We start from the raw sequence: 27,144 nt of genomic DNA on the forward strand, positions 1-27,144 counted from the left end.
TTCTTCAGAGAAAAACCCCTTAATCGAAAGTGAATCATGAACAAACGATATTTTCTCACGCATTTGGTAGGTAAAACTGATTCTTGTAGAAATTTTTGCAGGAAAAACAGTTCATAAGGAAATCTGAAAAGAACTCTTACAATAATTTATAGAATATCTTTAAAAAAGTCTCGGTAGCTTCTGGAAAAATTACCAGTGGAATTTCAAGACTATTTACGGAGAAATTACTAGAGCAATCCGATAATTAATTTTAGAACAATCTTTGAACGGTTTAACATAGACAATTGTGAATATATAGTGAGGGCCGAGGAGAAATCCTACATATAATTCCAGGAGATATCTGTAAACGAATACTTGAACATTTTTTATTTATTTATTTTTTGTAGAAATCGCTGAAGAAATATTTGTTAGAGTCTCTATAGAAAGTCCAGGAAGATTTATTTTTCAATTTTCTGAAGATTCCAAGAGGAGTCTTATTTCCACATAAAAATCTTTGAAAAAATTAAAGCATTCTTCATTCAAGTAATGCTTGGAAGAATCTCTTGAGGAAAAAAAATCAATGGAAAACTTTTGGCAGAATCACTGAAGAGATCCCTATAAGTGTTCCTTTCAATGATTTCTAGATGTATCACTAGAGGCACGTATGGTGTTATTTGTTGTAGGAGCTCTAGGAGTTAATTTCATGAAATTTTAAAAGGTATTGTCAATTACGCATTACAATTCTTGGAGAATACAATTGATCATTCACTGAAGAACTTCTTGAAGAATGTACGATGTCCTGTAAGAATTCCTAAAGCAAGGCCTAAATATTTCCTGGGGAATTTTTCAAATACTATTATATTTTTCGAGCTGAAATATTGATCGGCATGAAAATCCAAAATCGGCGGCGGGACGTTGATCGGCGTATGGCGCGCCGCCGATACGTCAATCGGCGTCGGCGTGACATAAAATGAATCGGCGGCGGCGGCGTGGCGCAGCGGCGCACAGGTCTAGTTGGAAATTTTCTCGACTTCCCAGGGCATATAGTATCTTCGTACCTGCCAAACGATATACACATGCAAAAATGGTCATTGGCATAGTAAGCTTTTTGTAACTATGTAACTATGGAAGTGCTCATTAGAACACTAAGCTGAGAAGCAGGCTTTGTCCCAGTGGGAACGTAACACCAGAAAAATGAAGAAGAAGGGTAAGAAAAAAGCTTCCTCCAAATTTCAACTCAATTGGTTGCTCCATCAGCTGGCGCATTAAATTCAACAGCTTGTATGAGATATTTGCTTCAAATATATTGAGAATTGACCTTATGTCAATTACAAATTGAGTAATTAGACCTACGTCGTAATAAGATCCGGATAAAGTGATTGTCTGCAAAGCCTACATTAAAATGTAAAATAATGCATTCCAATTTGTCATTGACTAGGCATATTGTAAATGTTTGATTAGCACTTCGAGCGGCTTGCCATCTGAACCAATACTGCGCTTGCTATTCATCTTCTACAAGTTACACAAACCTAATGAAGAACACCAATTATTATGATAAATAAATACCTTTTCAATTTTCCACTTGATTAAACATTGCACTGCGCCGTTCTCATCATCGAAGAAAACCTTCCACTTCGGGGTCTCGTTCCAATCGAATCAGAAGAGCCAACTAGCGGCACTATAGGGCGGTCTTCCACATCCCATCGTTTCACGGTTTCACCATCACCATCATCATCATCATCATCGTCGTCGGAAAACTAACAGCACCGGAGCATCACTGCCACCACCCGATCCAGGATTAACATCTGTTTTCTTTTCGCTTCGTTTATTCGCATAAGGAAATAACAAAATAAACCAAGCACCTGACTTTCAGACAACGAAAAACATCTTCATCACGTGAGTTTTCTCATCATACCACCGGTTTTTTTTTTCTCTGCCATTGCATGGTTAGCTTCTCAAGGGCACCACCGTAACATTACATAAACACTTTAACACGCTGCTGAATTTGATTTATCAACTTCAGTATTAATTTCCATCACATTCACGCTGCTTTATGACGTCTGCAGTGAGCACATTTTCACATGTACTCAGTCGTTGGAAAACAAAAATGCTTACTAAATCACCATGCCCAGCCCTCTTTCCCCAGAAAATAGAAGGAGCAAAAGACACACCTCGTATATGTCCCACGCCTATCTGGCAGCGTACGCTATGTCCAATAGGAATTGTTTTGCAACTTTCATGTACCTCAGGTTTGATTTCACAGGAAGTTATTCTAGCTAGTGTCAAACAGAAAATATTTAACATATGTTAGGTTTTTGTGAGAATTTTTTTCAAAGTATGTCATAGTTTGCCATAGAAGCTTATATACGGAGAACAACGAATATTTAGATTCCACCCTACACGGGTAGAATTCAGAATTCAAAAACAAGATTATGACTTATGCACATCCGATTGTGATCGACAAAATAAAAATAAATAATATGAGAGCAAGAGTAAGATTCTAGCCAACAACCTTCTGATCGAGAGCCACGTACCGTAATTTCGGATGAAATTGATCACTTTTCACTGTTTTCCATGTCAGTTTTCTATGATGTTGCCAATTCCAAACAACTTAATGCAGGAAAACAAGCACGACGGTGAGCTTCATTGGTTTATATACTCAAATTTTCATACAGTTTTGATTTTAGTGCTGAAAATCTTCTCTAAAATAAAAAATCAAGTAATTCCATTTCGGGGTGAAATTGATCACCTGTTAAAACAATTATTGTTAGTTTTGAAAACAATTTTACTTATTTAATTTGAGCCTCCTAAATCCAAATATGTTTGTCAAATTCTTAACAATGCAAAATTTATGGAAATAATTAACAATTATGACGTGAGACACAGTGATCAATTTCACCCGAAATTACGGTACTCTACAACACAACCACTTCACCGTGTTAAATCATGGGTAAAAGCGACAAAGCGCACCACTTAGTGTTATCACTCTTTATATAACATTTAACGAATGTTGGAGCAGTCAAGCAAGTCATGATTTTTCTGTTATTCAATGTCATTAGCAAAATATATTCATTCTTGTTCTACCCACCAAACTGATCAGTTAATTTAACAACTGAAGAACATGACAATTTTGGCGACGAGAATTTACGAAACCATGCGAAGCAAAGATGTCTCCAGAATTTGAAGCAAATCTTTTGAGGATCTTAGAAAACCAAGGACGCATTCTCGCAGAACTTTTAGCATCTCGGGCCGCAGAAACACGAGCTGCTCAAGCCAAACAAGGGGACGGTAATAGAGTGGTTCAAAACTTCGTTTTTACTCCACACCGCTCATTCGATTCTAGATCAAATTTTGAGTGTCCTCCCAAAATTTTAGCTCATTTGGATGAAAACTGAGACCAGGTCCGTCACACTCGGGCTCAGATTGGGTACCACTTCTAGTACTGCATTTCGTTCCTCGGTAGTGCAAAAGGTACCCAAGTTTGACAGATCGCAGTACACTTTTCACGGCATTCTAGATTACCTTATGAGCCATAAAATTTTGGGCAACTGCAAGGGACATGGAGGTCTTTAATTTGTCTTTGCTGAGACTGCACAAGCCCCTTAAAGTTTATATGAGAATTTCTATGAAAAAAGCAACCAACTTATTCAATCGGTCATAGTGTTTGCCCATGTGCTCTTGGGGATTAGAACTATGTTGATACTGTGAGATACAAATATCAGCTACAACTTTGCAAAAGACCGTTTTTAAATCGGACGCCACAATAATTAGTTATTGATTTTGGAATGAGTTGTAAAACTTTTTCTATAATTATTGGGCTGTTCTGCAGGCATCACTGGATATATGCAGTAAAACATAGTAGCCATGATTTGTGCGTGCTATCTTACGCGCCAGGTGCAGCAATGTTGCCTGTTCAGAAGTTAAATGAGCACTGCTGAAGAATTTGTGACTGGATATAAATCAATAACTAATTACTGAGGCGTCCGATGTGGAAAGGGTCTTCGGTAAAGTTGTAGCTGATGAATGTATCTCACAGTATCAACGTAGTTCTAATCCCCAAGAGCACATGGACAAACACTATGACTGATTGAATGAATTGGTTGTTTTTTTCATAGTAATTCCCATATAAACTTTAAAGGGCTTGTGCAGTCTCAGTTTTCATCCAAATGAGCTCACATTTTGAGAGGGCACTCAAAATTTGATCTGAAATCGAATGAGCGGTGTGGAGTAAAAATGATTTTTTGAACTACTCTAGGACGGTAATCTGCAACGCAGTCAGCAGCATCCAGAGGAACAACGTCGGCAGAACCAAAACGAATTTCAAGAACATTCTCCCGAAGAAACCGAAGGAAGTCACGTTCGATGAAACCATCAAGACGTTGAAGTCCATTTTCGGTCGTCGAACTTCGCTCTTCAATCAACGATACCAGTGTCTACAGCTCAAGAAAGATCAAGCCGACGATTACTTCACTTACGCTGGAATTGTCAAAGAGATGTGCGAAGAATTCAAGCTGTCCGAGATCAATGCCGATCAATTCAAGTGTCTGATGTTCGTTTCCGGCCTCAATTCATGCAAGGACTCGGATGTGATAGGCAGCCCGGACATTCAGCATCCATCAATGCCGTGAACGCCTCAGGTTTGACATGGGTTTGATCGCTGAATTCGAATGTACCGTTGCATTGAACGAAGTCGTGAAACAAGCAAGATGTTTTGTCACCAACGTGAAGGACCTCAACTGGTTCGGTACGGAGTGGATCAAGCTTTATTGATTGTGGGACATTCCGTTCAACGCAGTCTGCAATCAAGTTTCATCAAAAGTTATATTATATCTTGAGATGAATTAGCCACCATCATCGATGACGCATACAAATTCCAATGACGGCATACATCGCCCTAATGTAAACTCATTTTAGCAACTACAATAAATGACGATTCCTAAAAAAAAAGTCCAATGTAACATATATCGCTTGTTTGTTACGATCAAGATGTTGAACAATATCAGAGGTACATGAAAGTTGCAAAATAACGGCGTTTGGACACAGCGTGTGCGTAAAAATAGGAGCCTCATCCGCCACCCCCACACATAACACAAGCAATTACCGGATGTTATGCTACTGCCGCTGCCACTTCCTGCTGCGTTCCGGCCGATTGCCCCACGTCCTCACACACAACAATCGCAGCAAGCTCTGGAACGGACTTTTTTTCGCACTCTGCTCACGCGTTTTCACGGTTGGCCGCTACACCGATGACTCTACACTATGTATCGCACGACTATACACAGCTTATACAGCTCAATCTCCTTTGGTCTCCTCCCCGGTATTTTTATCCGACTATCCTTCTCACGTCGATTAACCCCCGAAAACTACACTCGTTCCCCCCATCACTGAGCCGCCACACATTTTCGTGTTGTTATTGGTTCGATTACAACAGCACTCACAAGGTGCGAGAATGCGTGTCGAACTCTCCTCCGCGCGCAGGCCGGATGTTTCTCATAAACGGGATCTGACCGACCTCCCCACTAGTGAATCCCCGCAGCACACCTGGCCCTGCCCCGAAGGTGTTCTTATTTCTTTTACTTCAGCTTACTGAGTTTTCTCGGCGGCGCGATTCAATGTCTGGCGGCCTGCTTTGTTCAAGGAAAAAATAACATTTATTGTAACGGAAAGCGGCGACGTTAGCTGGGTAGCGAATTGGACGGAGTTGGCGGTGAAAAGCCGCTGGGCGTTCGTTTATCGGTCGTGGTGCCAATTAATTATGTGAATGGTGAAGTAAAATTATATTTAACAAAGTGGTGAGGGAATTTTGCGATACAGCGATCCATTGTTACGTATAGTGTGGCATTCTAGCGACGTAAGTGCCGTACATAAATCCTAGTGTGTCCACTATGTAGAGAACGAGATGAATGAATTATCACGATATTTAAGAAGTTCGATACAAGTAGGCATTGGTTTTGAGGTGAAAAAAAAATGAAGTTAGTTTTGTGACGATGTTGATAGGAGACAGAAGTAGAAAATAAAATACGGGAATCGATCAAGTTTTATTAATTTATTCAATTATAAAAACACGTTGCAATTCCGGATTGCCCTCTTGGTCACGACACACTACACAAGAAACCGGTCAGCTCAGTGCAGTTTCATAATGAAACTAGAAACAATAGTCCTGAATCCATGATTGGTTTTGAACAAAATAAATTGACTACTATAACATTCTAAAAATATTAAACAGTTGCTCACTTAAGACCTTGACATATTGTCTAAACTTTGGTTCCTATCCAAAGTACACACGAATGATTTGTTTGAGAAACTATACAAGTCAACTTAATTCTAATTTTTGAAATTAAAAAAAAAAAAAAGCTTTTTTTGTACGAGATTCTACGATTACTCCAGCTACGCATTATCTGGGAACGAAACTAATTCTTAATCATGCGGCATGTTAAAAATATAGCTTGTGGGATTTATAAAAAGAGGGACCAAATTTAAATAATTAAAGTTTTCCATTTCAATTTTGGATTATTATGTAAATATTTCATGAGTATTAGGGTAAGTGATCCATTAGTTGTGGGTGTTTCTATAGTTGCGGTAGTGCTGTTTTCACTGATTTTATTTCACTAGCCACAGAACCGACACTGCCAATCGACGTATTGGCTTGTTGATACACGGGACAGTTGAAAAGAGCGTTCAAATTGCCTTAAAACTGATGAACGGATACCGCAACTATGGGAACACAAATTGAAAATATACCGCAACTAAAGGAACAGGGTACCAATACTGCCGTTATACGCATAATTGTCCCATGTTCCAAAATATGCAATCGAGAAAAATGCGTTTAAAGATTTTAACACATTTAGGCCTCGTATTGACAAGGTGTGTGGTAAATTAAACTAAAATCTTTACAATGGTATAATGAATAGCATGTTCATTAGAGTCAAGAGTTTGTATTATGGGTATAATGTAAAATTAGCTACGAAATTCAAAATGGGACTGTTATGCCTAGGTTGGTTGGTTGTTTGGTTTAACGAAGCTTTAACCGCAAAAGCGGTCATTCGCCTCTCGCAAACTGTTATGCCTAGAAATACGGGGTTTTTGGTGAATTTCTACGCATAACAGTCCCACCGATAGCAGTGACCAATTATGTGCTAAGCATACTGCTGAAGATTACCGTTCTTACGTACAGTTTGTACCGAATGTAGAGAACGTATATCCTCAAGACTATGCTAAGGCACCTAATGAAGGCTCAAGTGACATGTGCCAAACGGAGCCACGTGTAGGGAAGTGAAGAAATACGATTTTATAGTTTAGGACGTAAAGCAAAGTTTTCTGTATGTGTGATAATGAGATAATGTATGAGTTAGTGATAGAAAGAGTGGATGAGTTAGTTGAAGAGTTTATAAGATGTAACAAATTCCTATACCGACTTTTCCAGGCTGCAGGCTTGACAGAACTCATCTGCGAAATGAAGGTTATTCTGCGGAGTAAATATTTAACTCAAAATTCACGACACAAATCTACACACGATTTGGCATTTCTTTGGACTTGGTTTGCAAAATCATGATATTTGATACATTGCAAATTAAGTTTTAGAACTGCCAACATATTTGCCACTTGCACCGAAGAACCAATTATCCGGAATAACCCAGTATGTGGCCAGGTTATCCAAAACCCCTTGAACTATTCTTCTTTTGACGTGATTGGCAAATTTATGAAGTTTGATATGTCGCAAGATAGGTCTCAGAATCTAATGGCCACTTCCTCTGGGGAACAGGGTATCTAAAACAACTTGGCATAAGTAGATAAAAAATCGAATTTAGTATTACATTATTTAATTCTAGTAGAGTTTGTATTTTTTGACAGATACGCGTATTTCGACCTCAACTGTAAGGCCGCGTCAGTGTCGTGTACTAGACTCGACTAGAATCTGGCATGTTATCAAGTTATCCAAGAACTTTTAAATTACGCTTCTTTAGCCTTGATTTGTGAATGTATGAAGTTTGATGTTGCCAGCTTGGTTTGAGAACTGACAGTTTAGTGGCTATTTCCTCCAGGGATTTCAGAACAATCCAACATGTAGTCAAGTCATTCAAATACATTTGAACCACATTTAGACTCAATTTGCAAATTCATGAAAATTTATATGTCGCAAGCCAGGTTTTAGATTCGCCAATATAATGGCCACTTCCACCAGTGAACCGGTATTTGGAACAACTCAGCATGTAGCCAGGTCATTCAAAAACGGTCGAATTAGTGTTTATTTAGTATTGGTTTGGTAAATCATGAAGTTGATTTGTCGTAAGCCATGCACTCGATATTAAAGTGGTTACTGATTCTTCAAGTAGGATTACTTCAGTATGATGAATCCAAAATTCGGTACATTTCTAATCGAAAACTAGAAGAATTTTGTGATCGACCCTGAAAATTCAACTAAAATTCATTGAAAATCGGATGGAAAATAGGGTGTCTGATCCAGTCATAGTGTGTGTACCAATAATAGTGGTAGTGCCGTTTCAAGTGTGTTATAACCAATTTTTATTTTTGTGTGTATTTTTCTAACTTGGACATTGTCAAAATGATATGAATGTGTGAAAAAAAATCTTGTTAAATAGTAAGGAAATAGTAGAAAACAATTAAAATCCTTAACTTTTTTGCTCCTTTGCACCAGTTATAGTGGGGCGTTCCTATAATAGTGAGTCTCAATGGGAAATCAATGTAAACCACTATTATAGGAACAGAGGTTAGCAAATACCACTATTACTGGAACGTGTTCCAGTAATGGAGGAAATGCTTTTGTTGATAGAATTAATGATTTCATCATTCTAAGATTATTTTTTACGTGAAATATAATAAAAAAGCTTTCGAATGACGTATTCAGATATAAAAAACGAGTTTCCGTTATTTTTTGGCGATTTTGTATTCCTCAACCCGTTACTATTGCCACTATCATTGGTACAGACGCCCTAATGCTTTGATATTGAAAATTTCAAACAAATTGGACGCCAGGCTCGCATAAATGATGAATGCATCCCGATAATACAAACACATAAAAAAGTTGTGTTCCACATGGGATGTAAAGCCTACGTAAGAAAATGTTCACAACAATTTTCCCAAACACCAGCCAATTAAAAACTGCCTACTGAATATTTTGTTCGAGATCAGCGCAGCGAATTGTATAGTGTGACAGTTATGCGTAGAAATACAGTAGTGGGACAGTTATGCGTGGAAATTCAACAATGGGACAAACTGACTTGGCTTGCTTTTCATTGAGTTTCCGAACAAAGTTAATTTTCGGTAAGTGCTTTCTAAAACTATACGTAAAAATAAACTGTTTGATGACAAAAAGTCAAAATGCATAAAAAGTAACATGGGACAATTATGCGTATAACGGCAGAATAGTAGAGGTATTGTTTTTCACTGAAATGCCGTGGGTTACTGCGATGAAATCATTTTTCTCATTAAGTCAATTGTCGTTACTTCCCGTTACAACATTAACATGTACATTAATTGCGTTTCTTGAATTTAGGCGGTTAAATGCAGTTCAAACCTGCTTAGTACCTTCACTATTGGTACATCTACCCTACTCGTGATGCGCGAATAGTGATGACAGTTTTCGATAATAACCAAGCCATACCTACAATTTTCAAGAGTACAAATTAAGACAACAAAACAGTCGATACCATTGAAAATTTGATCGACTAAAGGGTGTACGGAATCAAATTGCACCACTTTTAAATGGCTGTTACTTTTCACTCGTTGGGTATTTTCTATTGAAATTTTGGGCGTAATTTGTTTACGCTGTACAAGTTTCACTAGCAGATGTGAAATTGTTGTGAAGATGGAGTCGGAAGAACAGCAGCGGCGCACGTACCTCGCAAAACCGGATCATGCCATCAGCAGAAAGCTGCGAATTGTACATTCTACGGTCCCAGTAAACACACCATCGTATATGATGGTATATAAGAGTACAAAGGTGGAGGCGATATACGTACAACTTGCATGCAGCCTTATGGTGTATGTACGTATATTGCCTCCAATTTTGTACTCTTATGCACTATCATATACGAGTTTGTGTTCACTGGGGTGTCTCGTGTTTTAAATCGGTACCACGAACGTTTGACCATCGATCGTAAAAAAGTGTCAAGAATTGATCTCTGTAAATGTAAAGGATCACAAACGGGTAGTCCAAGCTGTCAATATGAATCTTAACAGTTTAGCTCGAGATTTGGCGAAGAAACTGAATCTATCCAAAACTTTCGTGCAAGATGCGAAAAAACGTGAAGCCCAAATGGCGCCTAATCCCGATGAACAGCAGTGTACGGTAAGTAAAAAACGTGCTCGGAAGCTACACCTAGATGTTGAAGAAACCACATTGCCTCGTTAAGGATGATGAAACGTATGTAAAAGCAGAATTCCGGTAGCTTCCGGGAGTCCAGTTGTTCACTGCTCATCAGAAATTTGATGTCCCTGAGGATGTTAGAAAGCAGAAGATGTCAAAGTTCGCTGGTTTCTTGTCTAGATTTGTGGTCTTTTAAATTTAGAGATGGTTTTAATTCACTTTCACCTTATGATGTTTTCGAAGTTACGGTGGATTACGATACACGGTTTCAACTAGTCATATACAGGGGATAGGCAAAATGATTGAGATAAGCAAAATTATGAAAAAAAAATCAAACGCTTATACCTTTTTGAAAAAAATGGTTGAAACTGGGTGCCTTTGGAAGCATTCAACGGCTAATTTGTCAAAATTTTAATACAGTTTCATGGTCAAAAATGACTCAGGAAACTCTTTAAAAAATCCATTTTGAATATATTTTCGTTCTCTAAGCTTTATATGAAATATATGAAACCAGAGAATGGAAGCTTAGACTTTTTTTTTGTAAGTATGGCCACTCTGGATTCCAGTGAATCAATTGTCACACAACCCGCAGCAACAAAGACATTATCATCTCCTATTCTTGTTGTAACAATTTTATTTCGCAACAACAGTCTATCACTACTTGAACAGAATATGACAATAATCGATCCCCACGTGAATTGCAATTTTCTGGGCTTCGCATTGCAATTTTCGAGAACTTTATCTGTGTTGCTAATCATTGACACATTATCGAACAGCAACCATAAAACAAGTTTGGTTTTGTGTTTAAAATAACTGATTAATCACAGGTTGGAGAGTTGCAACAATGTTGCGGCCTGTGATTGTCATGACAATTTTGCTTTTGACTGTATCCCAATTCGCAAAAGTTGGGACAAAAGATTGTTGTTCATTTTTCATCTGTTTTTATGACAATTTGATTAACTGCTGTGGACACAAAGGCATAGGGGCACCTAGAACCTGTTTCAGAGGAACTAATACATATCATTTCCTGAAGATCATACGCATATATGGTACGAGGGTTCAAATTTAAATATTTTTCATTCCAGCATACAAGAGCACCAAAGGTACAAACAGTTAGATTTGGCCGGATTTGATCGGAAAATTCAGGAACCGGTGCCAGTAGAATGTGATGTGGACATTTTCAGACCAATATGTAATCCCGTCATGGACAGCTCATATTTCATGATTTTTCCAGATCTAAATAGACACCATGCCAAGTACATAATATTCGTCTTCTTGTTTCTGGCGTTATGTCCCAACCCGGACAGAGCCTGCTTCTCAGCTTAGTGTATCTATGAAAACTTTTACAATTATTTGCTGAGAGCTATCTTTGCCGATTAAACATCTTTGCTTGTGTATATCGTATGGTTGGTACGAAGGTACTTTATGCTCTAAGAAATCGATGAAATTCCCAACCCGAAAAGCTTGGTCTTGCTGAAAAGCTGCGTGATTATCGCAACGGCTATTTTGGCCGCATATACATAACATTATTATATCCGAATACCCATAACGTTTCCGTTAGGCCAAATTAGAGAAAAAGAAGTTAATATTGGAAATAGGCATGAATGATAAGTCATTATTCATGTTTTGAGCCTTAAATGACGTTTCATCGCTGACGAATAAGAACTTTTGATCGCAAACGCAATTTTGATACCAGTTTAAATAAAGCTTCAGGAATTCTTTCTTCCAGAGATTACTCCAGGAATTCCTTGAAAGATTCCTCAAGGGATTGTACCAGAAATTCCTCCAAGATAGTCTCTACAATGATTTCTACAGGAATTCCACTAGGGATTTCGCTAAAGATTCCTCCTGGAATCCCTTCAGAGAGAACTTTTGATCGTTACTATTTTTAGACCGATACCGATAGGGCTCCAGGAATTCCTTCAGAAATTCCTCCAGTAATTCTGCCAGGTGTTAGTTTAGGGATTCCAACAAAGATTATTTCAAGAATTTCTGCAGGAAAGTCTCTACAAAGATTCTTCTAGAGATTTTGTGGAAAGTTTATCCAGTGATTTCTCTATAGGCAAGAATTTCTCCAAGGATATCTCCGGAAAATTTTCAAGCAATTATTCATGGGATTCCTTCAGAGATGTCTTCAAGGATTTTTCAATCGTTTTCTCTTGATATTTCTAAAGAGCAGTGTTCTCCAAACTCTTTTGACTTCGCCCCCTTGAGGAGGAACCCAATATTTAATTTGAATCTTTGTTTTTTACTTTAAAATATTTCTAATATTATCGGCGGACAGAAACTTTTTAAATCTAGGTTAAGGCGAAGTAAGTGAAATTTGTACGCGTCGATGATGATTGTTGCTAATTCATCTATAGCTAATTCAATTCATACGGTTTTTCACTGACACAGCTGAAAAAGTATCAGCATACTTTATGCATGTTAGCGCGTACAGTGATACTTTCAATATAAACTATCAAGACTTAGTGAAAATGCAAGCTGAAAAGTCATCATTGTTGCCAAAACGAATGACGGGTTACTTAGCTTTAACTTTCGACAAAAATGACAGTCGATGATTCATGCTCTCGAAATCCACATAAAGTGGGAAAAAACTGAATGCATGATACAAACATTTTGCTCTTGACATTCGTTCTGTCTATCATAACCAAGTCTATGCAAACAAAAATAAAGTGAAGAAGATAGCTTACATCTGCTCCAAATTGTTGAGTAGTTTATTCTATCTTCTTTAATACTAGTACTACCAAAACTAATATTTTCGCCCCCATTCTAACGTTTTCGCTCCCCAAATTCAGTTTTAAAATTTTCGCTCTACGGAACTGGAAAATTCGGCGACTTTGGGAAACACTGCTCTAGAGCATCCTCCAGAAATCATTCCAGAGACTCCTCCAAGGAATCCACCAGAGAAATCTGAACAAAAACTTCTGGCTTTGTCTAAGAATTTCTACATGCAGGGATCTTAAAGTATTACTCTTGTTATTTCTCCACTGATTTCTGAAGAAATTCCTCCCAACTAGACCTGTGCGCCGAAATATTTTCAATCGGCGGCGGCGTGAGAGCATTTTTGTGCCGGCGGCGGCGGCGTCATCGGCGTCACGCCGTTAACATGTTTCGGCGGCGGCGACGGCGGCGTATATCGGCGTGGGGAAAATTAAGGACCAAAATATTTGAAAATTTTCTTTTTTTTTGCATTACGCCCCAACTGATTCAGAGCTTTCTGCTCAGATTAGTGTATTAGACATATGAAGCATTTCCACAGATCAGAACTTTCTCAACCAGTAGGGTCCTAAAATGTTTAATGAAATCTTGTTTTTATTGAATAACACGTAAGAACACGTCATTGTAACTATTTCAGCATTTTATCTCGCTCAAATAACGGCTATATCATATTTAAACTTAAATTTAAAAATTTGGTCCATAAATGAACCTTGACACTTCCGATCATGTTTGACGTTCTCTTAGTTGACAAAAACACCACAGGGCTGTTAGTTTTCACACTGGGGTTGTTCCTATCTGACATTTCGGAAGGGAGACGGGAAACAAAATATACCCAAAATTTGAGTTTAAGCCAAGGGTTGTGACAAAATCTTAAGAAAACATAAACAATATTTTTTAGGCTTGAACAAAAGAAAAACATTAAAAAATTGAGTAAACATGTGTTTTTGACGTTTGGCACTTAGTTTGAGACAGGCCTTAAGGACCCCATTGACGTTTTTACAGTTTTGTATGACAAGTACTAAGATATTTTATACCCTGGGGAGTCGAGAAAATTATAAAAAATCCCCGAGTTGTAGGATTTGAATCCACCATTAGCATGATCTGGCTGAGTAGTTGTACGCAGGCATTACAGGACTTGTTCTCAATTGATTTCGAAGCGCGATCAAAATAAGCGAAGAAAAACATCACATCTGTATCGGCACATGATCGGCAATATTTCGAAAGTTGTAACAAACTTGCCAAACAACAGCAGTGAAGCAGAGTTCTGATAAAATCCTATTTTGCTTATTTACCATGTGGGGTAGACTTTGGGGTTACTGGCATGATGAGCAATCCCCAAACATCATATAAAAATAGTGTCCAAGGTTCAGTGCTCGTTTAGATGGGTTTTATCATGCATTGTAGCAGAGAACTGTAGCGATATACGATAAACTAACTCTTATGATGCGCAGCGGATCATGATTGTTACAGAGAGCGATTAGTGAGAGTTAATCTCAATTTTCTCAAAATTTAATCTCTGGTTGTCGTTTAACGCTACGACAGTTTGGGCTCCAAATTTTTGTTCCGTATTAGCTGTAAAACTTCGTGATTCGATGATTTTCTCATGGAAAGAACTAATAGAGATATTCTTGGAAGCAAAAATGATGGATGTCTGATTAAATATTTGCAGAATACATGTTAAACGGGAACTTAATTCAAAGAATTAACTACGATTATTTCGGAATTTGCATTGTGCTTGTGCGAGTATCGATTTCAATATTTATTTCACGGCAACCGCGCTCTGCCGTACTCGTATCTTGCAATGCGGATCCTGTGAGGAGCATACAAATTAATTCCGATCAAAGAGTTTTCCAATTGCAATTTAAAAAAATACATTCTATGTTTTTTAATAATCACTGGACAAAATCTAGAGATATATCCTGGAATGTTTTTTGGAAAAAAATAACCATAAAAGCATTCCCAGGAATATTAAAAAAAAAAAACAAGAATATTTGGAGAACCTTTTGCAGAACATTTGGAGGAACTATTCGTAGTATCCTTGCAGGTATAGTTGCAAGAGTTCTGGAAAATATCAATCTATTAGTACTATATGGAAAAATTCGCATAATATAAGTGCCAGAAGCACTCTTCTGATCATTATTGTAACTATTACTGAAATTTTGGGTTGAATCGTAAGACCATACCTTAGAGGATTCAATGCGGAGTCCAGAGAGATTTATTTAGAAGAATCTCGTAAGGAACGCATGGAGCAGTTTCTGGAAAAACTTGTGTATTATGATGTAGTGTGTGTAGAAATTTAATAACTAGGGAAAGTGTGCCAGTTATAGCCATAGTGGTTCCCTATTTAGACATATGTGTCTTCTCGAAAACTTTCACATTTTGAATATTTTTAATGTTTCAGCATCAAGATATATTTGATGTCAAGCTGCTTATACACACATAATGATCAAAAATTTGAAAATAATCAAAATATCACGTTTGACGAAATTGGGAACCATTATGTTCATAACTGGTACACCTACCCTACCTAAATGAATACAGTGCCTTACGATTTAAGCAACAAGGCGTGATTTTTATGTTGCCAAAATGGGGATGCCTTCTTCAGTGCTGGAATCGTTGAAGCAACACGAGGAGTAAATACTAGTAACAAATGTTGTAGGTGTTGTCGCTGAAATTTCTTAACTTTTTTCATTTTTGTGGGTTTTTTTTCACAAGAATACCGTTAGATTTTTTTTTATCTAATTCTTGAATAAACTGCTTGCGACATTCCTTTGGCATATATGAACCTATTGATGAAAGCACAATCGATACATTAAGGACACAATGTTCGATTTTATTTCTGCAAAATTTTTAGTTATATTCGTAAGAATGAAATCGAATGGCAAAAAATAGCTTAGATTTTGCAGAATCATTGAGATAAATTTTAATTATTACCGTCGTGCGGGGTGACATTGGGCCAATATTTTTACAGCAAGCTAATGTTCGAATAATGTAAACAAGGAATCAAGCTTCAAGAATACATTAAAAATAGCCAATACATGGTCATAGATAAGTTTTACGATGTTTCTACCAGCCATGAGATGCATCGAAAGAGGCGGTCAGGCCCAATGTCACCCCGCACGGCGGTATTACTTCTTTCTTCTTCTTGTAGAATAATGTATGAAATTTAACGTTTTTTTTGCAATTTGTTTAATTGTAGAGGTGCCTGCAAATGTCTATGATAAGCATATTCTCCTATAACACCTTCCAGCTGTCGCAAGGATGTAGTCAGAAAAACTCTTGATTGCTTAAGAAGCGTCAATCTGGTCTAGATGGCTAGAGATAATTTTCAAAAGTCTATATTGAATAAATGCGACGGGAAGGGGGAAATCACACAATTTTTAACAATGTCCAAAGAATTTTTAAAATGGGCTCTTCTGTTATTCACTTATAAGAACTCCTCCATGAACGTTTTTCAATGACTACATTTTGCCCAGATTATCATCTTGAGTTATGAACAAAGTTTCTCGATGTTTTCCTCAACAATTATTATTGAAATGCCATTAGAAAAACTTAAAAGAAATCACTAACCAATTATGAAAAAAAACATTTTTTTTATGGATAATCATCGTGTCATGGGTTGTTGGTTCCCCGCTTCAGCTATTAAAACTTTTCTTTCGGATTTTTTCTTGGCTGTGCCATTGGATCATGCTTGTCCATTGTCTGGTGTACAATGTAATATGTACAACTGAAGACGGTGTCCGTGTCTCTTCAGACTCGCCAAAGTGTCAGTCCAGGAATTCATCAAGGATTTTTTCAGGGATACTTCAATATACATATCAGGGTTGTTAACGTTAATCAACGATCAACGCCGTTAACGTTAAATTGTTTGTTGGTCAACGTTAACGCCGTTGCGTTGATTTTCATAGCAGTTAGCGTCAACGTCAACGGGTTGCGTTTAAGGCTCAAGAATCCATCATTCAATCATCAGCAATCATCAAAAACAAAAAAACAGTTTTTTCGTTCAAATTTAAAGAAATCCTCATAGAAATCTATCATCGCAATCCAGATAGCAAGTTCAATGCATTGATAGATTTTCTTGAACATTGCTTAAATTTTGAGCAAAAAAACTGGTTTTGAAAATTTGTAAAACGATGATGGTTATTTTCCTCTTAATTAACGTTAACGGGTATCGCTAATTGATCGTTGATTATGAGATTCATGGAGCTGCGGAGAATTTTTGTTATTTCCATAAACAAATCGTTTCTATGCATGCCCGTTTCTAAGGAAAATTCATCATTCTGCATTCAACAATCAGCTTGATTGTACCGATCTGTCACACGTTTTCGCTGTATTTCTAATCAGACGGTGGCTTCCGTCGTCTCAATCCAGTACTCAAGCGGCTCCAAGTCACGACACGCGCTGATCCGTAAAATTTCAGCACTAGGATATTGAAACGGGATCATTGAGTGGTCATCAAGTAAGAATTCGGATTCCACCATAAAAAGAAGACTTCTAGCCCTTAATCCATGTTTTTACCCGTTCTATAGCAAGACCGACAGTGGTATACCTATAAACCGAGTTCTCAATTGGATAAACGACGACGCCGATCTCAAGTGTGCCGCTTAAGTCTTCCAGATGGTTTCTCCTGTTGACGGACAGAAATTGATCTGGTAGAAAGTATCTACGAATCAGTATGAACATGAAACGACAAACTCTCTGACCACGCTGCTTCATCAAGGATCAATTCATGTCCATAAGTACTGTATGAACCAGAAAAAACTTTCAGTTTGTTTTAATTCAAGGCCATGTTTTCAACAACACTTCGTAGCGCAGGCAGTTGGATTCTTTCAAGTTTATCAAGAACATTTGTTGAGCACTTCGAAATACAAACATAAGTTTTTAATAATGTATTATATAAAAAAATAAATATTTATTTAAGTTATATTGACCAAACTGTTTTATTCTATGCTCTTCCCCATGTACTCAGTTGAGGTAATTGGAGTTTTCCAGCATTTTTTTATTCCATAAAAATATATAAAAGTAAAAAAAAACAAGCTAATCTCCTACAAATTATTCTAAAAGAAATATTCAAGGAAAAAATCATTTCGAAATACTGTTGTAAAGCTTGAAAACATGAGAACATTTCAGTATATTTAACTAAAAATCGTTCAAACTGTCACTTAGACCCCTTTGCATTAAAAAAAAAGATTTTCAATCCTGCTTAAGCTAGGTATCACAATATCCAGATACCATATAGTTAACGTTAAGAATAACGAAGCCGTTAACGTTAAATCAACGCTAAACGTTAACGTTACCGTTAATCAACAATTTGAAACGAGTCAACGGAAGATTCGTTAAGCGTTACAATCAACGTTAACGAATTAACGAAACGGCGTTAATCGTTAATTAACGTTAACAACCCTGATACATATATTGTTAATGTAGCATAATCAATTAATTACATGAAGCATTAGGCAATATGTTTCTAATGCATTTGTACAATGAGAGATATCTGAACAATATTCTGCAAGAATTTCTTGAATGAATGCCTTAATAAAAGAAGTTCTTGTATATACAAAATGAGAAATCACTAGAAAAGTATAGGAACAACCCTTTCTATTCCTGAAGAAGTCGATGGACGAATACTCGATCAATTTCTTGGAGTAATCCAAATATTAAATTCAGTATGAATCTCTGGAGAAACCCTTGAAGATTCCATTAGAAATATTCTAAACCTAGAGTAATCTCTAGCGAATTTCATTCGATATAAATTGTTAAAAAATCCAGTTATCCCATACCCATGTAATGTTTGAAGAAACCCTTTGAAAAAAATATATAAAAAAAACGCTGCAGAATGACAGGAGACAAATAATTCTTGAAGGATACCTTGGAGTGATTTCGATATGGATCTCTACATAATCGTTTTAAATTATCCCTGAAATAATGCTTGGAGTGGTGCTTAGATAAATAATTTTAGAATTTCTTTCGGAGATTTGTCAAAAATCCATCGGTAATATCGGTAGGATATTTCAAACAAATCTCTGGATAATTTCAATTTGCAAGGATAATTCCTGAAGTTATTTCTGGAGGAATCTTAAAAAAAACTCCTACAGAAATTTAGGAAACAAAATTAAATATTCAAGACGGAATGTATTAAATCTCTAAATGAATACTTTACAAAAATCCTAATTGAATTGTTTTTCCCTAAATGGATTTCTTCTCCTAAATGAAGAAAATCTTTAAAATAATTCATTTAAAATAATTAATAAATTCTTCAAATATCAGAGAAATCTAAGAAATAGCTCTGAAGTTATTTATAAAGAAATCATTATAGGATTTCCCAAAAAACAAACATATCGAAAAAACTTTATGAAAATTTCTGGGCATACGCATGATGGATTTTTTTAAGAATATCTGTTGGAAATTTATGATTAGTTTTCTCGAAATCTAGCGGGAACACGGTGGTTTGCGATTACCCTTTAATGGGTGAAAAAATACCCATTATCGAATAGCGTACCGATCTGTCAAAACATGGGTGAATTTGAAAACTCAAAAGAGTAAAAAAGTACCCTATTTTTAAAACCATTGTCGATCTCATAAATGGCAGAGTCTATGAATAGAGAGTTGCGCGAAGAGTGAAACCAAATCTACCTATCGAACTGTCAAACCGTCTACCTATCGAGCAGACCAGCAAAACAGATAGGGGCTTTTTTCGAAGACGAAGAAGAACAACCATTCAAAGAAGTCTCTTCGCGCAACTCTCCATTCATAGACTCTGATAAATGGGTGAAAAATAGTTAGTCGATTTGCGGAGAAAAATTTCGTGTTTCTTGATTCATTTCATATTATCTCTTTTATTAAGTACCGGGATATTCCATAAAAGCGGTGAGTGATGCTCGTTTCGAATATATATTCAAATAACTAAAATTGTTGTTGTTTTTAAGGGAATTTCATATTACTTGGAGGGTTGCACCGGCTTGGCATCGCCTTTGTTTCCGGCACAATGTTACATCGATACGTGCTTGCATATATTTCCCGTAAAAGTGCTTGCATATATTTCCCGTATGTTCCTTGTGATAAAATAAACCAAAACTATAATTCCTCAATTGTTTTACTTAATGAAAACGTGAATAATCTTCAAATTTATGATTGTCCTCTTATCATTTTCGAAATGGGTATTTTTTCACCCATTTTTCAATGCGGGACCGTTTTGCATAAAGGGTAAAAAATTACCCATCCTATGACATAAACTGCCTTTACTCTTTAATGAGTGAACCGTGTTTACCCATTAAATGTGGAGAGGCACTTCTAGCGGAAATGAGTAAATTTTCACTCATTAAAGGGTATTCGCAAACCACCGTGAAGAGAATTGTTGAAGGAATATCTGTAAGCGTTTTTAGAAGAATCTCCGGTTTTATAGGTATACCGAAGTCCCAGCACAAGTAATTAGTAAGGAAATCTTAGAAGTGTTCACAAAGAAATCTTTGTAGGTATTCCAGGGTTGTTGAAAACAATCAGGAGATACCTTTGGAAGGATTCTCGATGGAGTTATAGAAAAATTATTGAAGGATCCACTAGAAAAATCCATGGAAAAACCCTGATGAATTTCTGTGAGAATATTTTTTAAGATGTTGTGGATTGTTTATATACATACATACCAACGACGCCATCTAAAAGTATGTGGAGCATTTCTTGATAAAGGATTATTTTTTTCGAGCTGCATTAACGATCGGCGTGAAAATACAAAATCGGCGGCGACGTGCTGACCGGCGTATGGCGCGCCGCCGGTACCTCATGCGGCGTCGGCGTGAAGTAAAATTTATCGGCGGCGACGGCGTGGCGCGGCGGCGCACAGGTCTACTCCCAACACACTTGCAGAAATTTACCCAGATAGACTTCTCGAGATTTCTCTAGGAATTATTCCGGATATTTATCCACGGATTCCTCCAGGGATTTTACCAGGACTATTTCACAACTTTCGTGAGGCATTCCTCCAGGAATTCAACAATAAATTACTTTAATATTTTCTTTCATGAATTCTCCCAAGGATGTCTCCATGAAAATCACTCCCAAGATTTTTCTAAGTAATCCTCCATGAATTCCCCGAGATACCTTTTCCAGACATTCTTTTTGGGCTACCGAAAATACTTGTTCAAATTCCTCTTGAGATTCTCATATGAATTCCTTCAAGGATGTAATCAGAAATGGTCGGTGTTCAGACTGACTGAACCAAGTACTTTTTCATGGTTTCAGAAAAACGTACGCTTGTCATTTCAAATGTCTAAGGTTTTGCATTATTTGCTGTTATAATGGAACTTGCCTATTTGATAATGCAGCCGAATCAAAATGACATCGGAAAAATCAGAACTGATGGAGTATTTAACGTATCTTTAGAACGCCAAAAAATCATCTAGTCCAGTCTGTCTGCTCACCGACCAAATTACCCTAAAAGTGCCTTCTGGGACCCTGGACAACGCCCCAGAGGAAGACAGAGCCTGCTTCTAAGCTAAGTGTTCTTATGAGCACTTCCACGTTTATTGACTAAGAACGTTCTTGGCCAAAGTTGCCGTTTTCGTATCCGTATATCGTATAACGTGGCAGGTACGATGATACTCTATGCCCAGGGAAGTCAAAGAAATGTCCATGAAAAGATCTTGGACCGACCGGGAGACCTTCAGCATGGCTTTGCTTTGTAGCCGCGGACTTAAACCACTCGGTTAAGAAAGGTCCCACTGGATGATCCCCTCTAGAAAACAATATGGAGAAATCTACATAACGAAATCCTTAGAGTAAACTCTAGAAGAATCTCTGGGAGAATCCCTTTAGGAATCCTTGGAAATCCCTGGAAGATTTCTTGAAAAATCATTAGAAAAAAATCTTTAGGGACTCTCTGGAATACCTGAGGAATTCCTGAAGAAATCTGTGGAACAATTTTTAGAGGAACTCATGTAGAGATTTTTCTGGAGTAATTTTTTGAAAAATTTCTCAAACAATTGCAGAATAAATCTCTCGAGAAATCCCCATAAATATTTTTCTAGGAAGAATCCCTGGAGATAATCTCAGGATAAAATCCTGTTCGAATCTCTAAAGTATCACCTGGATAAATTTCTGTGAAGGATCTGGGTTAATTGCTGCAGAAATCTCTGGAGGCATTTTTGGAAGAATCCTTGGAGAAACTCTCGAAGTAGCCCTTGGAGCAATCCCTGAAAGAATCACTGTGTAGATTATGTGAGAGGAATCCCTGGAAAAATCCCTCAAGAGAAATTTCTGGAGGAATCTCTGGATAATCCTCAGAGGAATCCATGGAGAAATTTCGGGACAAATCACTGGGAAAAATATCCGGAGGAATTAATAAAGAGATTTTCCTAGATGAATCAAGGTAAAGATTTTCCTAATGTAATCCTTGAATAAATTCTTAGAGTATTTTCTGATAAAACTCCTGGATGACGCAGTAGACCGTAATAGACCGTTAACTGAGAACCACAGAACCTAAACCCCATGTGCTCCCCAGATAGCCGGGTTAGGTGAAAGTTTCTAGCATTGCTAGAATTGCGAAAATTACATCTGCGTGTGTATTTGGAAATACCTCATATATTCTTCAAATGAGCTCTCCAAGAATTTGATGTTTTTTTTTTTTAAATAGGCTCCTGTTCCAATTGGAACTCTTGGTTTAAGCTCAAATTTTAGGTATATTCTGTTTTCCGTGTCAGTTCTGAAAAGTCAGATAGGAACAACCCCAGTGCTAAAACTAAAACCCGTATGGCATTTTTGTCGACAAAGTGAACGTCAAACATGCTCAAAAATGTAAAGGTTATGTGGAGCTTTATTTTTAAATTAAAGTTGATATATGTTATACCCGTTATATGAGCTGGAAAATATTGCTAAAGTAGTTGCAATAACATGCTATATCGTATTATTAAGCAAAAACAAAAATTCATTAAAAAATTTAGCATTCAATTCCTTTACAAATTTCTACTGAAATCATTCCTTGGGTGCTTTGAGAGATTCATCCAATAATTTCTCAATGGAGCCTCTTAAAATACCTATAAAGATTCATAAGTTGTTCCAGAAATTGATCCTGGAATATCTTCAAGTGTCCTACCAAGTATTTTTGAAATTCCCCCCGATAATCCGCTTAGTGATTTTCCTGATATTTATCGATAAAAACTTGTAAGAATTCCTACAGAAATGGTTCCAAGGATTCCACCACATTTTTTCACAAAGTGAATTCAGAGATTCACCCAAGAGTTTATATAAACATTTGATCAGTATTGACTCAACAGATTCCCGGCTTATGGATTCCTTAAGCAATTCCATCAAAAAAATCTCCAGGAGTTCCACCAAGAAATGATTCAAACATTCCTCCAGGAATTTCACCAGTAGTACTATTAGGGGGCCCAGATAGCCGTAGCGGTAAACGCGCAGCTATTCAGCAAGACCAAGCTGAGGGTCGTGGGTCCAAATCCCACCGGTCAAGGATCTTTTCGGGTTGGAAATTTTCTCGACTTCCCAGGGCATAGAGTATCTTCGTACCTGCCACACTATATACACATGCAAAAATGGTCAATTGGCATAGAAAGCTCTCAGTTAATAACTGTGGAAGTGCTCATAAGAACACTAAGCTGAGAAGCAGGCATTGTCCTAGTTGGGACGTAATGCCAGAAAAAATAAGAAGAATTATTAGGGATCATTCAAAAAACCAACTAGAATATGTGTAGGAAATGTGTCTAGGGAATTCTAGATTCGAGGATTTTGAATTTTTCGAATAGTTTCTGTGCCATTGATCAAAAACCACATCAAGTTGGAGAAATTCAAGATTTTAAATGGATTTTTGAATCTGTTTCAATCTGCCTACGATATATTAAAATTGTTTCCGGAGTTCCAGCATTAATTTGTTTAGAGATTCCTTCATAGATTATTCCAGCCATTTCTCATGCATCTTTCAGCAGCCGTTTTAAGGAACAATCCAGTCATTATCATTGGAATACTGTAGGATTTATTCCAAAAAATCGTGTTCGTTTCAAAAACCTGAATAAAAGTCCTCTCAAAATATTTCCAGCAATTTCATTATGAAAGAAAGAAAGTTCTCAATGGGTTTTTCCAGTGATTTCTCCGAGAAATTTTTAAAGTATTTCCACGGATTTTTCTATTACAAAAACTTATATGTCCAGAATTTGTCCAGAAAATCCATCAATACATTGGATCGAAATTGACCACAATGCACTAGAAATGTTGATGGACTATTCCTACTCAACATTAACTTTTTTCAAAATTCGTTTAAAATCTCATTTAGGTATTTCTTTTAGAGCTTCTCTCCGGATTATTCCAAGGATATTTTTTGGGAGCACTTCAGTAGACTTAAGTAAGAATCAATATCTTAGGGAAAAGGTGAAATATTGAATAAAAAAAATGGATGTCAGACTTACAACGCCTGCTAGGTGAACAATTTCATGTTTATATTTATTTTCTCATAAAAAACACCCGTTGAAAAAAAAATGCTTCGATATAAAGTAACTTCGATATAACGTAACGAAAATAAAAATCAAGTTACATTACATCGCGGTGTTACGGTATAATGGTTTCTGAAGTTTTCAAAATTTTGTTACGGTCGGAGTGGTACCAAAAAAACCCAAAAGCTCATTACTCAAAAACGGTTGCACCGATTAATTTCGTTTTTCCACAACAGACTCGCATTAAAGTATAGTTTTGAAAAGCGAATAACCGAAAATGAGAAAAAAAAAACTGTAGCCTGAGTTATTTACGTGGATTATTGCTACGCATCGGTCCCCCAAGGAATTTTGGTATGTCTCTGGATCCAGATGAACAATGATCAAAACCGATACAAATTCTAAAAATAAAAGAGTTTTGAAGAACATGTGAAAAAAATGTGCAATTATATCAAAACCGAAAAAGTTATTGTGAAATAAATATTTAAAGTTTTGAAAATATGATGCTGCAAGTAGCATTTTAACATCCCATGAATACAATATCAATTATTGTTATTATGGGCTTTCAACATTACTTAAATAATGAAATTGATTTTTTTTCTATCTTTATTAACGAGATTTTTAGCTCTGCCTTCACTGAATTTTTTTTTTTGTGACTAACTCGAGGATGGGATTCGATCCCAGGTCCTCGGCGTGAGAGGCGTGTGTTCTAACCACTACACCAGGTCCGTCCCCAATGAAATTGATTAAATTTCAATTGATTTTAAATTTGATGTCCAACATTTAAACTGTTATAAATATTCATTATAGGACCAGAAAGCCGTTGCGGTAAATGCGCAGTTATTCAGCCAGACCAAGCTAAAGGTAATAGGTTCGAATCCCACCGGTTGAAATTTTTTCATAATGGAAATGTTCTCGACATCCCAGGGCAAAGAGTATTTCCGTGCATGCCACACATGCAGAAATAAGCATATTATAAAGAAAAAAATCAGTTGAGAAGCAGGCTTTTTCCTAGTTCAGACGTAATGCCAGGAAAAAAGACGAGCAACAGAAATAGTTCTGAGATGTTTCGAAATCTCTTTTGAAATCCAGTCGAATCACACCAGAATTTCTCATGAGAACAAAGTGCCAACTTATTCATCTACTACGATTGATTGCATATTAAAATCAAGTTCATAAAATCACTTCACCAATATGTACCCATGGTAATGGAAACGTCCGTCGCGCCAACCCAAATGTATCAAAAATGGACTTCTCAAGAACAATCCTCGAACCACATCTTAACCGCCTGTCAGTGAGCAATTCATCCCCGTTTTATGGGTCAGCATGCGAAGAAGCCGGTCGAAAGTGTCTTCCATCCTCGTTTGAACAAATAAACCCCATCCATCATAAACGCTGCTAGCAGCCCTTTTGGAGTCTCCGGTTCAATGCCTAGGAAAAGTGCCACACGCTCTTCTTTAACTCGGATGGCGCCAACAGATCTCTTGCTCGGCTGTTCTTCTCAATGCCACACTCGCTCGAAACCGTTTAATGCCCCTTTCCACTCATATTCACTTAGATCCGAAAAACAGAACGCCAGCCAGCAGAGCTTTTCACTGCATCTATCTCCTCCTATATCCGTTGGTTTGTCTGTTCCCAATGAAGGAACTGAAACTGTGCTGAAGTGTACTATTTCACTTTTTCATCTTAAGCGATTTACTCATCACGAACTTGTTTTTTCTTCTTTTTCTACTCCTCAGGCTGCATTCCAACGATGGGGAGGTATACTTTGCACAAGTGAGCAATTTTCACACAACTTCCTGCTGTTCACCGCGCACTGAACATTTTTCTTCAAATCTCACGTTTTGCCATTAACCGATTTTCCCTTTGAACGCACGCAGCATCTCTATTCTCGTACACCGTTTGTATTCCACAAATGATTTCCGATCACCGTCACTGCTGGTCGACCAAAAGTGGATGATTTATCTTCTGGTCGTTATTTTTTTATTGTTTCTTCTGTTTCCCACCAGCTACAAACCACCAAGCGGCTCCATTTTCCACCAATTGCACCTTAACTAGACGTTCTACACGTACTAGACATCAAAGCAGCCTGCTTGCGATGCAGATCTCCGACCTTCGCAATCGTAGTATGCCACTGGCCTACTAGATCCGTTTGGTCCAGCCAATTAATCCACTAGAAAAACGACTCTTGCCCCCCTCGTACAAACACACTCCCCTCCCGCTGAGACACTGGTTAAACCAAATAGAACACAATATTGCACTTTTCCTACCAAGTCCAACAACAATCCACCAAAATGCTAGAAGTCAGTAGTGCTGCCTCTTGGAAAAGGAAGGGAGAGAGATTTCCACTTTTCACGTCCGCTCTCGTTCGTAAGTGCCCGGAGACTGAACGGCAGAAGCCTGGAATCGAACCGACTGTGCACCCACAGCCCTGTCACGGGAACAATCGCAAATCCAGTAGTACATACCGGTGGGCCCCTCGTTCGGTTTTGTATGGATCGCGAATTTTGCGAAAAAATGAAATCGTGCTGCCACATCCTGCCGCGCCGTTACAACCGACGCACAGTGGTCTGAATCGTCTATTTAGTGGGACAAATGTTTTTATTAGTTCTCGTTGATCTTTAGAGAAGATGTTCGTAATTGAAGACTCTTCGAAGAGCAATTCGATAACAAATTAAAGCAATCACG

The 27,144-nt window shown here is 37.3% G+C and overlaps 1 protein-coding gene and 1 long non-coding RNA gene across 10 annotated transcripts in view; one reads left to right on the top strand and one right to left on the bottom strand.

Annotated features, from left to right (window-relative positions):
• The window catches only part of LOC5565862 (transient receptor potential-gamma protein), a 535,758-nt gene extending 508,874 nt beyond the window's left edge, over window positions 1–26,884 (bottom strand). For 2 of the 9 annotated variants that reach the window (XM_021847942.1, XM_021847937.1), the window contains exons 1-2: window positions 26,167–26,879; window positions 5,081–5,606 (exon numbers count right to left, since the gene is read on the bottom strand). The gene's annotated coding sequence lies outside the window, so the exon portion shown is untranslated. Of the gene's footprint in view, window positions 1–1,545; window positions 2,538–5,080; window positions 5,607–26,010 lie in introns of those variants that run through there. The other 7 variants (XM_021847945.1, XM_021847940.1, XM_021847939.1 and 4 more) reach the window with 7 other exon arrangements.
• Window positions 17,129–17,703, top strand: LOC110677142. The gene is made up of 2 exons (XR_002500985.1): window positions 17,129–17,486; window positions 17,557–17,703. It is a non-coding gene; the product is annotated as an uncharacterized LOC110677142 (long non-coding RNA).
• Window positions 26,885–27,144: the final 260 nt, after the last annotated feature.

The sequence above is a fragment of the Aedes aegypti genome, chromosome 2 (assembly GCF_002204515.2).
Source record: "Aedes aegypti strain LVP_AGWG chromosome 2, AaegL5.0 Primary Assembly, whole genome shotgun sequence".
NCBI classification, from domain to species: Eukaryota; Metazoa; Arthropoda; class Insecta; order Diptera; family Culicidae; genus Aedes; species Aedes aegypti.